The sequence below is a fragment of the Pinus tabuliformis genome, chromosome 4_1 (genome assembly GCF_031772625.1).
Source record: "Pinus tabuliformis cultivar Carrire ecotype Pingquan chromosome 4_1, CPIR1, whole genome shotgun sequence".
In the NCBI taxonomy this organism is placed as follows: domain Eukaryota; kingdom Viridiplantae; phylum Streptophyta; class Pinopsida; order Pinales; family Pinaceae; genus Pinus; species Pinus tabuliformis.
Genome location: NC_142303.1, coordinates 509,375,127 through 509,393,283, shown reverse-complemented (window position 1 = coordinate 509,393,283; position 18,157 = coordinate 509,375,127). Strand labels below are relative to the sequence as shown.

The window sequence follows — 18,157 nt, the reverse complement described above, 5'->3', positions numbered from 1 at the left end:
TGCTTCTTTCCATTCATAGGCTAAACATGATCCCCTTAAACATGTAATTAGGTTGCAAACATCTCTCCATGATGATGTAAATATTATCTATTGTTGCCAATGTCTCCTTGTCACATAGAAGGGGCTTGCTCTTCATGGACCAATACTTCAACCCATGCATGACAAAATGATATAAAATGAAAGTATAGGGCTTCATAAGCCTAATATATGGCAATCATGAATGATCTACAAAGACTCTCATTAGATAAATTTTGAGGTATAAATGGACCTCCTAAGGAATATTATAAAATAATAGTGGAAATAATAAAATAAGATTAGATTACATCATCAAATTTTAGAGGAAAAAAAATTGCTTTTCAACTCATATTTTGGACTTATCTCTTTACTGTTTTACTCAAATTTCGATGCATAAATTAATTCCTCATTGAATTAGTACTCATGTTGCATACTTTTGACAGCAACTGCTACATGAAAAATGAGAAATACATGAAAAACGTGATTGCAGTCATGTTTTTCATGTATTTATCATTTTTCATGTAGAAAGGTCGATCGAAAGTATGAAATATGGGTACTCCTTGGACGAGGAATTAAATTTTGCATCCAAAGAGTGCTTCCTCTTGAAATTTGAGTAAAACCTTATCGAGATAAGTTGAAAATACAAGCTGAAAAATATTTTTTTATTTTTTTAATATTTTTACTTTTTTACTCCAAAAATGGTGAATCACCCCCCATGGTTAACATCATCATCCTAAATCTATTGGTTCTTATAAAGTTTATTTTAGTGTGCATTTTTGCTTTGAGGCCCATTATAGACCTTAAAAATTCTTTAATGAAAATGACATCAATAAGGCAACACATGGATGAATCTCCTCTCAAGGCTCTCCTCAATATAAGCTAGACAACAAGATGCCAAATGTCCAAAACATTACTTTCACTCATGGAACAAATATATACTACTCATCCACAATACAAAATGATCATATGTGGCAGAAGCAAACTCTTATGAGGACACTCTTCAATGCATGCTTAAGACTCTTGACTCTTTCTCCAATGCATGTCTAACACCATGATTACCCAACCATGACCAAAGGTATACAAGGAAATACAAGCACATGGTTTTTACATCTATTAAACCTCTCTCCAATGCATGGATCACTCAACCAATTCACTGATAATGAAAGGAATAGTGATTACATGGCTAATTTTGCATACATGAGTGCATACATGGTTGAAAGAATAGGCTGACTACAAATCATACCAGCACAATCTCTCTCTATGCATAATTGTTTTGTCAGTGCAATCAAATGTGCTTTACATGACTGAAGCAAATCATTCATGCCCAACTCAAGTTCTCCTCAACCAATGAATGAAATAATGTGTATGTACATACATGGTTGTTTACATTATGCTCATGAAAATGCTTTCACGGAAAAATGAATGTCTCCTCCTAATGCATGCCAACATCAAATGTTGTTGAACTAATATACACAATTAGATACATGTACATGGGCCATTTAATCCATAATATCAATAAAAACTTGTAGAAAGATATGGTTAAAAATATCACCTTCCTATACACATGGCCTGGTCAATGATCTTCTTCTATGCACGGTTGGTAAATATGTTTTTCAACCAATTTTCAATGATAATAAAGAACATATGTGTGGATAAAAAATGTAATCTTTCACTCATGGAAACATATATGAAGCTGCTATAAATGAATGAGTGAAAGCAATAGCAGAAATAACAAATAATATGTGTAAACCTCATACCATGCATAACTCCCCCCTAAGCCCATGTATTCCCCACTAACTACTATGACTCATGCAAATGTATTCCCTACATTGCCATATTGCTACCATATAGTCCTACTGAGGCTACGATTTCCTCTCACATGGTTCTGTAATGTTCTTCCTAACATGCATGATGTACCAAAATATTGTAGTGGGGCTAACTCTTCTACTTGAATTGGAAGAATATTTGCACTCCACACACCCCCCCCCCCCCCCCACAAAGTAGATTATGTGCTGGTGAAGCACTAGGTGAAACATTAGGAATGAGTTATCATCCATTTCAATCCTTTCAATATCCATTAGGGTTAAATATTTGTAGCTCATATTTTCTCTTCCAAATATTACTACGATGAGATCTAAGGGTAGTCTGTTTTCTTCTCCGCACCTTCTTTGCCTTCAATGGTTGGGCTGCACTTTATGTAGGCTATATTATACTAGATTTTCAAGTGAATTCCTTGTGTCCATGAATAACACACTTGAAACATTCAACATTATCATTAAATCTACTTTGGCTTGCATTCCAATTCATCAATATTAATTTTCTTGCAAAGTATTGCATTCCATTTCTCTATATTCAAAACCATGTCAAGAAAAACAATAACCATAAAATAAACTAGGATACCTTGTATTGTAGATCCATGGACCATGAGGAAGATATGATATTGACAACTTATTTTCTCCTCTTGAGTATTGTTTCATTCTACCATTATCCTATCCTTGTCTTAGATTTTTTTTGATAGGTGCTTCTCTTTGTTGAATTTCCTTGTTGCTACTAGTTTTTATGACTTCCTTAGGCTGTTCTTCTAGTATGCACATGGATGTCCACCATTTCTTCTTTCCCGTTCATCAAGCATGGTTCTTCATGAAAGCCCAAAACAGTCGTGATTATAGGGGATCTTTTTGTTGGAAATAATACTAAGAGGGGGGGGTGAATCAGTATTATCAAGTCACTTATTTTATTTTTCAAACCCAGATCATATACGGTACTTCAGTTAGATAAAACCACGTATATACGCAAATATAGAGAAGGAAACCTGCGTATGCAATGAAAAATTATAATTTAGTTTATCTTACTGATGTTGATCATTAATCTGTGTATTAGGATCAAATAAACAGTAACCAGAAATAGTAAAACAGATCTGAAGACAATCACACACACAAGAACACAAGATATAAGGTGGAAACCCAATGTGGGTGAAAACCACCTGCTGCAATTCGTCTCTATCTTCTTTTAATTAGAAACTTCTTTTTACAATGTACTGGTGCAGTCCTTTACCAGTACGCAGGCTGCAACCTGCAGAGAGCTACAACCCTCTCTCATTCTCCAGCTTCTCCTGGAAGGGAGCTACAACCCCCTTAGCTCTTGCACTAGCCAAGATACTAGTACGTAGGTGCTGGCCTACAGAAGGCTACAACCTTCTCTTTCTTCCAGGGACCACATTTCATAAATTTTCAAACTGGATCCATGAACATCAATCAATCATCAAGAATCAAACAATCTCCTTTTCACCAATTAGAACTGAATCAAATAGATACTTCTCTGACAGCTGTACCCAGAACACAGTAATAGTAACCACACACCAAATTATGAACCCAGAACAGTGCAGTAAAAAACAAAAGTAGCTAGATCACAACTCAAAAGATATACGCTACTTCAATAACTTAAAACCCGCGTGCATACGCTTCTGTGTTTGGAGAAACCTGCATATATGCTGTTTTCATTCACTGAATCTGTGTGTATATGCACCTTAGCTTTACTGAACATGTGTACATATCTATAAAGGATGATTCACTCTTTCAAATATTCAGACATTAATTAACCCAGATTATCAGATTTATAGATCAAGCATGTGCCACATATAACAGATCAAAATCATACAAAGATACTATCAGTCAAGCCTTAAGATTGTGACCCATCAATAGAACTTATCCTTCTCTTTGTGCTAAGGTTCCTCCTTCATTCAGATCCAGATCTGCACCATAACCCCAATCACCAATATTTCAGATCTAGCACTTATTAGATATTCAATTAATTCATATGATCCTTTGCCAAATGATCTCCTTCCTCTTTTATAGTCTTAGGCCTTTCACAATACCATGGTCCAAAACCATAATAAAACAATACCATGGACCCAATACTTGGGATCAACTCTTCTGACGAGATACCATGGTCCAAAACCATAGGTTCAAATACCAAGGACTAACTACCATGGACCAAAAGTAAGTTCTCCAACATATACATGCTTTTCCTTGCGCGAAAGTGCATGTATACGCATACGCGCCTTTGTAACATCTAACCCGCGTGTATACACGTCTTCGTCTAGGTGAACTTGCGTATAAGTCTTTCCTTCATTCTGAAAGCCTAAATTGAGATCCGTCAACAGAGAGAGAGTTGCCATCAAGGACAACACTTGCGCCATAGCTCCAAACCTATGCCATAATGCCAACACTTTTACTATTGAGAATATCATCCAAAATTTACGTAATCATCTACAAGTTCTGATGTTGAGATCATTGATTATTTTATTTTCCAAGCTCACATCTCAAAGAAGCTATCTCTACTTCTAATTTTACACAATATATTGTTTTCTCTTTCAACCTCCTTTCCAACACTTCATTTTTTATATTCATCTCTTCTTATTGTTCCTCTCGATCAATGCTTAATCCAATATCACTATCATCGATCCTTTTTTCTTCTTCTTATGACTCATCAGTGCCTTCATCATCTTCTTATGAGGAGGATTAGTTTTCTACTCCTATAAATATAGAATTTTTTGCATTGTTCTCCTCACCAACATGTGAGTGGTAGGTTCCTTCAATGTTCTCCAAGATTTGCAAATCTTCTCGACCATAGATATTTTTTAACCTGTCTAACTTCCTTTTTGAAGTCTCATAGTGACTTACATAAAGATTATAAGATTTTGAAAGTTGACACAAAATGATCCCTTTAGTTATATCATTAAATTCATCTTGCATTCCATATTCTACTTGAAACAAAATATTTTCATCAAGAGACAAAAAATACATATATACTTTCACCTTCCACATTACGTTTTTAACTATGTGAATAATTAGAACTCCTTATTGATCCATTTTGAAATAAATGCATTTTTTTTTATCAACACTCCCTGAATCTACTCTCCAACAATTAAGGTACAACCAAAAGCCTTGTTATAATCACAATTGTTGGAAAGTTAGTGCCATGAAACCACCTTTTGGAAAGCATTGAACAATATTGAGAGAGGGAGTGAATTAGTATTGTGTTCTATGGATCAATTTTACCACTTTTTTCCTTTTCCCACATAATAACTAGATCATCGATGTCTAACAACACATCACAATATATAAGAAACACATAACATAGCCATGATCATATAAGAAAAATATATAAGCACGCAATCATGAGAACATCAAAGAAGATAAACATAGGAGAAACCATCAATAACATCATAGAAAAGAGGACACAGGATGTAAGGTGGAAATCAAAAAGGTAAATCATCCTTGACTGATAATCTTCATCTTCGTCTTTCTTATTAATATTCAAATATTTCTTTACATATGGTCATTGGACACCACCATTTTGTAAGCGATAAATCTCCAATCACCCAGCCACTACTCACTCCAGGACATTGCCTGTATGAACTTTGCAGGCCACCATTCCTTCGACTTTGCAGGCCATTACCTGCTAGAAGCCACCACTCCCAATAAGTCTCACCCAACGTCCAGTGGATTATCTAACCACCACTCCCACGTTCTCAAGCCTCTACCTAAATGATGATGCTACATCCTAAATATGTAAGCAACCACTTGCTTCACTAAAGGCCCCAACCTTCAAGCTCTCTTGTGGACCACATTTCATAATGTTTCATATTGGATCTCCAATAATCAATCTGCTCATCAAACTCAAATCTAGTAGTAACATACATTAACAAGCTCAGAATTTCACTTAGACACTACTAACATACTCTATGAACCGTACAAAACAAAAAATGATTCTACAATAATAAACTCTCCAATAAAACTCCCGCAACACAAACTTATCAACAATTTGATATCTAATCTACAACTACATTAGCTACAACAATAACTTGTTCTCCATATCAGCAACAACTAGCATCAATACAAGCTACAACACAAGAACATTAGACATATATATATACACTACAACTTCATCATCGTCTAACATATGCTTCAAATATGATATTTTATCTACACATTATCTTTGCATTATTGTAGCTCACTCTGTCATAATGTCTAACCCTTTCTATTGCACACTCTGACATTTTATCAATGATGAAAGATGTAATCAATACAAAATATTAATCCTCGTTATCTTTGAATTTATGACCTTCTATAGTGTGTACCAAGTCAAGTTGACTCTAAACCATCAAAAACCTTGGGGAAATTCTCATGGTAAATTATGTGCGCACAAATTTGAAAATTTCCCCTATATAGCTATTTTCGTTTGGACAATATAGGAATCCCAAAGAAGATTGTTTCTTGGATGTTATAGGCTTCCTAGTGAAGACATCAACATCTTTGCTCTGTGGATAACCACTTTCCAGATTACATGACCTAAGTCATGTAAAATCATCTCCTCTATACCTAGAACTTTTCCATTTGTATTCAATATTTCTCCAACACCTATAAAGACTATGCAAACATTAGAAACACCTCAATGACATTTCATCAAGCCTCTAATCATCATTACAAGACATCCAAGCTTCTTAACATCAATGCCAACACAATTGACTCCATTGTTGACTCCTTAGGTAAATATCCTATGTTGACATCAATGCCAACACCATGAGGCCAACCTGACATTCCTTCTTACTCCGTCTTTGTAGGTCTCTATTTGATCAAGTCAATATAGAATTTTTTCCTTGAAGAGGAGTACACAAGTATCTAGTTAATGATTACCTTCACATTTTGTTTATGTTTCCCTAAAGAGGACAATGCAAGCCTCTATTCTATGCTTCCCTTCACTCATTGTTGATTAGGAACATAAGTTGAAATGTTTGGTATCCAACTATAACTACCAATGAGTTTTAATAGGAGAAAAAATAGCTTGTTATATCATCGTGAGAAGTGGGAAAGGGTACCTCAAAAAAAACCTTTATCAGGTTCAAGGTTTAACCTTATTTCATTCCTACCTTTCCTAGGTAAAAAACTGATGATGCAGGAGAATTGAAGCTTCCCAAAAACATCAATATTTTTTAAGAAAAAGCTCTAAAAGGGGCTTCAAAATTTAAAAGAAATTTTAATTCCTTATTTTAAAATAAACTAAGTTTCTTTAATTATTATATAATACTTTTAGAAAAGCTATGGATAAGAGATATTTTATCCATATGCCAAAATCACAGTTGCCTTAAAAATCATGAAATACTTATGGAATAAATAACGAGAGCTTTAGTGAATAAATCATGAGAAATTTAGGGGATAAATCAAGGAGTGATTTAGGTATCTAGTAAAATATATTATTCTTCTAACTTTGTTTTTAATCATTGTATGCCTACGAGAAAGGCTAATGGCCAAATGAATGGGAAATCAGGCCATAGAGAGTGAATGGAGAGGAATGATATTTCACATTATTTGCATGTATAGGATTTGTTGAATGAAATAATTTCTCTGAGTAAATATAGATGCATGTCCAAAAATTGATTAATGGAATGAAGTTTCATACTTTATGTTCATGAATTATCTACATGCATAATCGTTTGAAGAATTCTAGTTGTTGTGTGAGTTGAGCATTAATATGAAATATATTCTCTGAATGTGTGTGTTATTTGAATACAATTGAGCTGGTGAATGTTAGTTATATTGAGATTAATAAAAGCTATGCATAATTTCTGAGAGAAGATAGTCCATTTGTGTGAGTGGTTGTAAGGAGAATAAACAAGATTTATAAGACTCGTTATAATAGAACTGGGTCGAATTCCCATATGGAATTCTAGTTAAAATCAATATAGAATTTGGGTAGAACCTATATAAGTTCCAAGTTATGTAAAATTATTCATGATTGAGAAGTTGAGTTGGCAGGAAAATTTTATTTTTCCTACATTAGCTCAGGGCTAGGTCCTTTCTACAATGGGGGCCCAAACACAATAAACATAAACCAACCATTTAGTAATGGTTACAAATAGGTATATCTTTGAATACATAGGAGCTATATCTAATTAAAAACACCTAATAGGACTAATAAATTTGTTGGGTGGGAGGGATGGATAAGGAAATTAAGCCCTTTATTGCCAAAGGCCAAACAAAGTTAGGCACCTCCTTAGCATTTTGGTATAACTAATAGCACCCACCCTAATGCTTAAGTAAAGCCAATCCCTTTCTGGAGAAACATGAAATTTAGTTGTAAGATAGGAAAATTAAAACCATGATAAAACCATAACAAGAAAAACCATATGCATACCTTTAGTTTCTAATGTCCATGAAAATGCTTTGCTACAACTATGCCCAATTAATGGCATCATGAACAAACATCCACTCCAACACCCTATTATGAAAATAAATGTTTAGGAAGACAACCATTTTTTTTGTAATCAAAGAAAAAACACCAGAAAAACATAAAACATTTGGATTTACTTTTGTAATGGGAGAAAAAATAGAGTTTCAAGTTTCTACATAATATAGTTCTAGTAATGCGAGAAAAAACACAACTTAAACACAAAATATTTCTTTTTATTTTTGTAGTGGGAAAAAAATAGAGGTTTGTGTTGCTACAAAATCTATTTCTTCTTTTGGTGAATCAGAATGACAGGATTGAATCTATATTGTAGAAAACATCTTTGGTATATTTGTTTCCAGCCATAAAAACTTCAATGAAAACAAATTTAGGAATTAGGATGACAAATTGTGATGCAAAATTATGATCCAAGTTGTTTTCAATACAATCCAAATCTGATGCAAAGTTGTGATGTAGATATTTTGTAATACAGTTCAAATCTCCTGCAAAATTGTGATGGAGGTATGAGATACCCATGATTTTTTTTTTTTTCTCACTGGTATGATATAGTTATATACTCACCATGAAGTGATAGCTGATAGAAGTGGCAATAGTGGCATGTATACAGGGACAATTTTTGTAAGTGGACAAAAGAAGTGGCAGTTGTAAATGGACAAAAGCAACAAACATTGGATTAAGAATATCAAAGCACATTCTGATTCTGTGGATTATTAAGCCCTATATAATCCTCATGTTAACCCAAAAACACCTTATTAATCTCTAGATATTGAGTTATTACATTTTTATTATTATATTGTTAAGTAGGTTAGAACACTTCATGCTCCCATTTTATTATAATTGTATCCTTTGTCTCCTGTACATATATTAAGAAGACCTAGTCTTAAGATCATCAAATATTGTGGTTTCAGATGGTGAGACCCGGAAAATATTGAGCATATATCTTGAGCAATCCTAGGTTGAAGTTTTAGATCTTGGTTCACTATAGTTATGTAGACATCATAGAAGGAAGTTATGGTATCTAAATGCTCCTAAATTTTGTCTCAAACATGTTAGCTCTATATTTTTTCTATAATTTTTTTTGGTTAGGATTCAGACTGTCAAAAAGCTACCACATTGAGCTGAAATTGTGGTAAAACTTTGGTTGAAGTCTTAGATATTGTTTCCCTATATTTTTTGAGATACACTCCAAATAAATTAGGGTTTTTGTAAGCTTTAGAATGTAGTCTCAAATAGGTTAGTTTGTAATTTTTTCTAACTCCTTTTTTTTCCTGCAAATATTCATAAAGTGAAACTTGGAACATATTAAGGATAAATCTCTATGATTATCTGGTTCCATTTTCAATTGTTTTTCTATACTTTAGGATTTATACCTTATGGATGTTACAGTTTGTAAACAATCATGAAATAGATTTTATGCAGGTCAACTTAGTATTTTGGCTATATCTTCTTGTCTACAAAATTTTAGGAGGCATACAAAATTACCATTGGTATAGGTACCAAAAATATATTTCAAGAATCAGACATGTGGAATGCTACACAAGTTTTCTCGTGTGAAGAGGCAAAAAAAAATGAATAAGTTTGGAAAAGTTACTATAACATTCACTTGGCACATCAAATTAAATTCACATATATGGAATGACAAGAAATACATATAAGAGTATCAAAGAACAAATTTTCAGATCTAGAAGACCTTAAATCTTGATGATGTATCAATAAATTTTCAAGACTTCTAATATTCTCGAAATTAAAGTATGTAACATACTACTAACCAAACAATTTTGGTTGCAATAAAGAGGAGAATTATTATTATTTTCAAACATGCATCCAAATAAAGGTACTACACTAACTAAATCTATTGAAGGCTCATCCTTAACTCATGAAGAAGCTGAAGACTTAGAATTTAGTTTATTTAAATTATAGAAGAAATTTAATGAAATAGATGGTAGTATGTTGAAAAAGGTGGATTTCTTAGGTTCTCGAAATAAGCTTAAAGGAGAAATGTCAAAAGAATATGAATGAAAATAAGGAATGAATAGAATTGAAGATGAATGAAAACAAAGAAGAAATACAAAAATATATGATGGTGATGGAAAATATTCTCTTGGAAAGACTCCCTAAAAGGGATGTGGAGATCTAAGTAAATTTTGAACATAACGAGAAACATGTTTTTGAGAATTAATCTCACATGGGGAGTATGTTAGCACAATTGGAGAGAAAAAATTTTGAATCACAAAACCATAATCATGAATTTTCAATCCAAGTTCCACATCATGATGGTGTGAAGTCAACATTAAGGAATTACTACATTCCAAAGATTGATATGAAGAAATTTGATGGTAATGATCTTGTAACATGCAAATTTCAGATGGATAAATACTTTGATCTACACCAAGTTGCATCCTTACAAAAGTTAAATATTTAGAACATGACCAAGATGTATGGTATCAACAAATTTGTGAAAGAAAAAATGATTATGTTATATCTTGATCCATTTTTATAGAGGAATTGATTGCACATTATGGGGATATTAAGACAGACATGTTCTTTATTAAATTGTTAAATCTTAAACAAAATGATAATGTTATAGACCATAGGGTAAACATGTGAAGTTGAGTTATGCCTTTGTTAGAAATGCCCCTGAAAATTTCATAATCACAAATTTTCAGCTAAACAATTTTTTTTTTCAGCCAAATTATTAACATTTATTTGGCTAAACTATTATACGAAAGTTTAGTTGAATAATTGGCCTTTTAGATTAATGCCAACCACTAGACATATTTTTTGCCGGAGATGGAAAAATCAACTATAAATTTGTATGGCCTAAAAGATGATTCGGCCGAAGTATTTATTTGGTTGAACTATTTCTTTGGAAAAATTAGATATTCAGCCAAAAGATCATCTATATATATGACAACCCCAAGGTCATTGTAGATTTTTTTGCATTGTTAGTTCGTTGGTTTGTAGCTCTGTTCGGGAGGAACGGATTTGGAATCCCTATGTGCAGGAGTCTTGTTCGTTGTTGTTCCCGTCAGTGTGTGTATGACCCTGTGTGCATGAGTCTTGTTCCTGTTAGTGCATATATGTCCCTGTGTGCATGAGTTTTATTCTTTCTTGTTATTCTTTGGTTTTTAATTTTTCATTGGTTTTTAATTTTGTTATGGTTTTTTTGCAGGATTTGTTGCGCTAGAGGATTTATCGCAAGAATGGTTGCTTCTTGGATCCCCACTGGACGATTTTTTTCAGCCTCCTCATCTGGACCACACAACAGACCATGCAACAACTAAATTCCAGTCATGTTCCAATTCATTATTTTCTCACTTGATCCATTTCCATAGTAAAAGTTGTATATGATCTTTTAACCTTTTGTCTATCCATTGATTCCTTTCGGCATGCAAATAAAAGGTTTATAAAACCTTCCAATGTACGTTAAATATGTTCATGTTCATTCATTATTTATGTAATTACAATATCGATGAAGTAAGGCTTGTAGTACTCTTTAACTTATGTTTAAGTAATTATGACAAATGGATTTCTTTTACAAATTAGTAGTTGATGTTTTTACTGCATATATACTGGAGCATAATTAGTTAAGGGATAATTGTCTTTATTTTAGACAATTCAATCTCATAGGGAGTCCAAAGATATGTTATTATGACTGGTCTTAGCTTACTCACTCGTCTTCTGAATGATTACAGAGCCATGTCCAGTGTTTGTCTAGAAAATTTTGTATTTTTCAAAATTTGTACTTTTTATATATTCAGAATGAATAAGAAACAAGTAACTCTTTAAAATGAAAAAAATATTTATCAGTGAATTAAGGCTTGTAATACTGTTTAACCTATACATATGAGTACTTTTTTCTGAAGAAAAATACGAGCTATATTTTATATATGAAAAGGCAGTACATATACATGATTCTTAGACATTTTTGTTCATCTTGAATACATATTTCAGCCTATCATTTACAGATATCAGTTCCCAAAAATAAAAAGGAAAAAGGAAAAAAACTACCACTAACATATAGTCATATCGATTTGTTCTCAAAAAAACATCATGCAGATCACAAATAGTCTTTCAAAATCCAAAATGCAAGATGTGGTCCAACGGATAGAGAAAGAATGTTTCTGTTGTAGGAATTTATTGTTCTAGGGGTCTATTTCCTTCCATTCGAGAAAATTTGCATGATTCTAAACAGGGTTATGAAAGAACCAACCAGGGGCAGTAGGTAACATAGATTCTTTGGGTAGGTTATTGAGATAACTGCAGCATGTTCCACTGAGAATTTGTTAAGAGATAACCATTGGGTCCAAGATACCAGGTTGGCTAGAGCCTTGTGTTAATTATTTTCATTGGGGAAAATATGGTTGAATAAAGCCCAGATTGCATATAACCCCTTAAGTAGTAGGTAACTAAGTTGGGTCCTCGTTGAATATAGATATTAGGTTGTACAACCCATATGACTCCACCTACATTTCACTGGACCTTAGACTAACTTGAACCTTAAACTACTAATTGTATGTTTCTTTCAAATTTTTCAATCTAAATGAACTCTCAAACATGGTTACTCTCAAATATCTCTTTCTTAAAAAAACCGAAATGAAGAATATTACCATATGCATTGGGATGCTATATGATGTCAACCAACTTCTCATATATGTCAATAAATTAATTATAAGACCAATAAGTCCAGGAATCATCCTTTATAATAGGAATACAATCTTCTAAAATAACATAATCATTATAAGGAATTATACTAGAAACATATTCGAAGGGATGGTTCAACATTGGTTCGTTAAATAACATAAATTTATTATCTATGGTCCTAGCATGAAGCTAAAGGTTAAATCCCTATCCCTTTTATATTTTGTAGTAAGTATTAGATTTAAATATGTTACCCATACAATATTATAAAATAACATAATTATTATAAGAACTTATACTACTAACATATTCCAATGGGTGTTTCAACATTGGTTTGTTAAATAACATATATTCATTATAAAACATATGGTCATAGTATGAAGCTAAGGGTTAAACCCCTATCCCTTTTATATGTTGTACTAAGTATTAGATTTAAATATGTCATCCATGTTTATCTTAAACTTTAGAGTACTTTGAATAATTGAATTATGAATTCACTTGGTTTATATGTTTGCTAATAGTTAATTCAAGCGAGAATTCTTGACGAAAATATGTATGCTTTACCATGGTATATAAATTATTCACTTACCTTGCATATAAATTTTGGTAGACTGTATTTTAAAATATTATGTTAATGTTTGTAATCTCATACATACATACCCTATCTTATGCATTTAGGACGAAAATGTATGGAACTAATAATGTGGTCCTCTCTGTATTCATGGTCTGGCTTCATTTTAAAAGAGACAAAAACATCATTATATTTGTCATTGCAAGTGTTTCCCATCAACTTATGCAAAGTAACTAAAGGGAGGAATGCCAATAATAACAATTATGCATGTAACTTCAGTGTAAATAATCCATCGCATATCCATTTAAACATTGATTTTATATACCCAGTTCCTAAAATCAATAAATTCCTAGTGTTATCACTGAAAAGTCTGTTGTAAAAAATTTTAGCCTAGCTTAAAGACAGGGCGTTTTCGCAGTGCATGAATCCTTTTTAGCAGTTTCGTAGCGCTGCCTATTAGGTGATTTCGTAGCGTGCTACGAAATTGGGGATTTGCTCGAGTTTTCAGTGGTAGTTTTACTTTGCGCTCACAGCTGTTCTGGCAGGGTCTCATGATCACCAACAGAGGTCCATCAAGACTCTCTTTCATACCCAAGTCTCAAAATCGTGGTCCTTTTTGAAACCAATGCTTGATCAGAATTGGTTTATGAGAAGGCTTCTTTTCGTCGACTTATTCCAAGTTGTTGTTGCCTTGTGTCAATTGAAGGTTTTTACGAGTGAAAAAAGGATGAAGTGAAGAAACATCTATTCTATATACATTTTCAAGATAAAAAGCCCCTTGTCTTTGCAGCTCTTTATGACACATGGCAAGATTCTGAAGGAGGAGTTTTCTTTACATTTACTCTTTTGACTACACATTCCTCTAAAGCGTTGGCGTGGCTTCACGATTGAATGCCTGTTATATTGGGGACGGAGGGCGCACAGTGCATGGCAATATGAGAAATGTTAAATTCATTTCAGAATCAGAGGAGATTGATATTGTTGGCAGAAGCCGAGAAGCGATGGCTATGGCCATGACTGTACTACTTGTGTGTCTTAGTCTTTTTATTCATGTCCTTAATGCAGAACAGTCTCTGCGTATCCGTTTGCCTTCATAAGATGATGCTGTAATTCAGAAGATGCCAAAGCCGAAAGGAATGGAGCTCGTGAAAAGCTCAGCACGGCATCTAATGCCTCATACATCGCGGCTTCTTATGTCAAATTCGTAGAATCGAGAGCGTGCTATGCTTAACTTGGTTGATCTGATCTGATCTGGTGGGCAGGGCAATGGTAATGGCGATTCGTGGAGTGATCCCGTCAAATCTCAAGCATTCAGTGTTTGCATGTGTAGCGCTCTTGACAATATGCCATCTATGTCTGGCGGCACCGTCATCAGAATTGGTGCTCCTAAAGGTGGATCGCCGGATTGACTTGACATCACACATTATACGGGTTGTTACATCCTTGAAGGTTGAAAATACTGGTTTGGGCACGACTTCAGAAGTTCTTCTTGCCTTTCCTCTTGACCAGGCTGAAAATCTGGCGTGTCTGAAAGCAGCTGCCCTTGAAGGAAAGGGTAAAAATAAGGTTTCTGTTTCACTTATAGTAAGCCCTTCTCAATCAGAGGACGCACCTGGTGGTATAGTTTTATTTTCAATCTCTTTGGTGACGGCACTGAAAAGGGTGACACTGTAACTATGGAAGTGCTTTCAGTCTTCACACATTCAGTGAAGAGATCTCTTAGGCACAAACTCAGCTTGTTCTTTATCGTGACAGTGCCTACTTTCTTTCTCTTTATCTAGTTAAAGTGCAAACTACAACCATCAAGACCCAATGCTAGAGGCGCATCATCTTTTAAAAGTCTAGTGGCAAGACTGCCACCTCGAGCACATTCGGTTTATTACCGAGATGAAATTGGGAATATTTTTACCTCACATCTGAACGCCGACTTTAGAAAAGCAGAACTGGAAATTGAACCTCGATATCTTATGTTTGGAGGCTGGCAAGCCACTTTTATAATAGGCTACGGCTTACCTCTACAAGATTTTCTCTTCCAAGCAGCTGATGGCAGGCGTTATCTCAATATTGCTTTTGCATTTTCATTCAGTAATGTGGTCATTGATAAATTTATTGTGAAGCTTGCACTGCCAGAAGGATCTAAAAATCCTTATGCTTCTGTTTCCTTTTCTGTAGACCAACATCGGGAGATAAAGTATTCCTATCTTGACACTATTGCAAAGACCGTTGTGGTTACTATCGTTGTGAAGGGCTTTGGTTATACAACATTGGAGGCCGACTTTTTATTGATTTGTACAACATGCTTAAGGACACACAAGAAGTTTCAGAGGTTCAATGTGTGAAGAGTGCAAATGTTCCCTTGATGCGGTTTAAATTCAGTGGGATTTCAATTGATCTCTTATATGCAAGGCCTTCTCTGAGAACAATTCCAGAAGATATGGATATTCTCGATGAAAAATTGCTTGAGAATATTGATGATACAACTGTCAAAAGTTTGAATGGATGCAGAGTTACCGCACGGATCCTTCAGCTAGTACCCAAGATTGAGAATTTCCGTTCCACCGTGAGATGTATCAAGTTTTGGGCAAAGAGGAGAGGAATATATTCACATACTTTCGGGTTTCTTGGAGGAGTACACTGGGCTGTGCTTGTTGCACGTGTTTGCCAAATGTTTCCAAATGCCACCGTCAGTATGCTGGTTTCAAGATTCTTTTGGATATATGCACATTGGCAGTGGCCAACTCCAGTGACATTGGTGGAGACCCAGCCTGATTATTCTGATGGATCAGAAAGACATCACCATATGCCAATTATCATACCAGTGTACCCCTATAGTTGCTGCAGTTACAATGTTATAAGAGGCACCCTACAAAAACTTAAGTCAGAATTTTCACATGGTTGGGATGCGATAATAAAAATGGAGTTAAATTGGAGCACCTTGCCAAATAGTGGTGACTGGAATGTACTCTTTGAACGTTTTCCTTTCTGCTCTAGTTATGATTTTTTCATTCAAATCCATGTTACAGCTTCAGATGAAGATGATTTTCGGAGTTGGAGAGGGTGAGTTGAATCATGTTTCCGTCATCTTCTCTTGAAGTTTGAAAAGCTTCCAGCATACTGTGATCCAAATCCATACCCATATTTTGACAAGAATCTAAAGGAAGCCACCAACAGGGTAGTTTTTTCCATAATGACCAATAACAGCAGCTGCAACCAGTGGGTTTGTCTACGATGGCAGTATCCTTCAAATGGTGAACCGTGAAGCCTAGCAAACAACAGCTATTCAATTTTGTGAGGAGTTTAGAGGAAGACTGTGTTTTTTAAATCACACAGCAGTTTCGTAGCGCGCTACGAAACTGCTGTAGGTGGTGTTTTTAACATAAACAGGCAGTTTGACCGGGAATGTTAGAAGAGAGACACCTGTCCATCAATACAGCCTACAGCTCATCCAGGATGTGGCAATCCGCTCTATTTTGGTTAATGAAAGGTTAAAAGCATACTCCTTTGGATTCGAATATGTTGAGGCAAACCAAAGACCGACAATCAGGAACAGTTTCCTATATTTCAGGGTGTGGGAGAACATGTTATATTAAAGGCCAACAAGCAACTACAGACACCTGTCACAGCCAAACTTAAAGAAGCCATTTGTCAGAGGATGAACCTGTTCTCTCATTTTCCTCGCAGGAGCACCAGTTTGATTGTAATAAATGCTATTTCCAGCATGATGTAGAAGTAGAGTTTTAATTGTTTTAGGATTCCAGCGCTGTCAATGAATAGTCAGCTGTAATTATTAGTTAGTTAAAGGTTAGTAGGTGTCATCATAGGTAGAATCGAGCTCCCCTCATGCTGGAGGAGGAAGCTCCAGGTAGTTAGAAGCATATTCCTATATATGGCTAGATCATCTATGTATTCAAGGTTGGAGTTTTATAAAAAAACAGAGTTTTCATATTGGCTTTTGTAAAAAAGACTTTGACAGTAATACAAGCAGTACTTTTTCTTCCCAAGATTCATCATGTGTTAAAATGCTCAGAGTATATGTAGTTTGGTCTTTATTCTTCTTGTTTTACAGCTCACTAAATATGCAATCACTCTGAATTCACCTAGTGCTCAGACTTCCTGTGTATGTTGATGAGTTGAGTCCTTCTTGAGAAATGTTCTGAGGATTTAGACATAGTATGCCTTGGCTTCCATGAATGAGTAATTGATTATTTACTGCAGAAGTGTTTGACTCCATGAGCCCAATGGAAGAGGTCTTATTTTGTTGTTCCAACCAGCTTATTTTCAACATACTGTTTTAAGAGTTAGCCATCTTTTCTTGCCCTTAATTTATATCAAGAAGAAACATTTGTGAGAGAGCCCTCTCTGACTAAGGAGGCTAAGCCTTAGTCTAAAGCCTGGTTTGAAATAGTTACATGAGATCTTGCTAAGTAGCAGCCCTTAGTACACGATTTTGTGATAACATTTTGGTGCGTCTGCCGGGAGCCTGAAGATTATTCTTTCCCGAAATTTAGAGGCTGAACTTCTGAAGGTAGCAGGAGCTCAGACATCTTTTTGAGGCTGCAAAACTACCTTGGCGACTCCACACATCAAATAACAAATTGTAAGGTGACTCCACTGCTAGAAGATCAGTAGCTTGATGAAGTTTCAAGATGGATTCTACTGCAAGAATGAATGCCAGGTATG

General features: G+C 34.6%; 1 pseudogene; it reads left to right on the top strand.

The window, feature by feature from the left end:
• Positions 1 to 14,749: 14,749 nt before the first annotated feature.
• Positions 14,750 to 16,736, top strand: LOC149176790 (nuclear poly(A) polymerase 3-like; annotated as a pseudogene).
• The last annotated feature ends 1,421 nt before the right edge of the window (positions 16,737 to 18,157 follow it).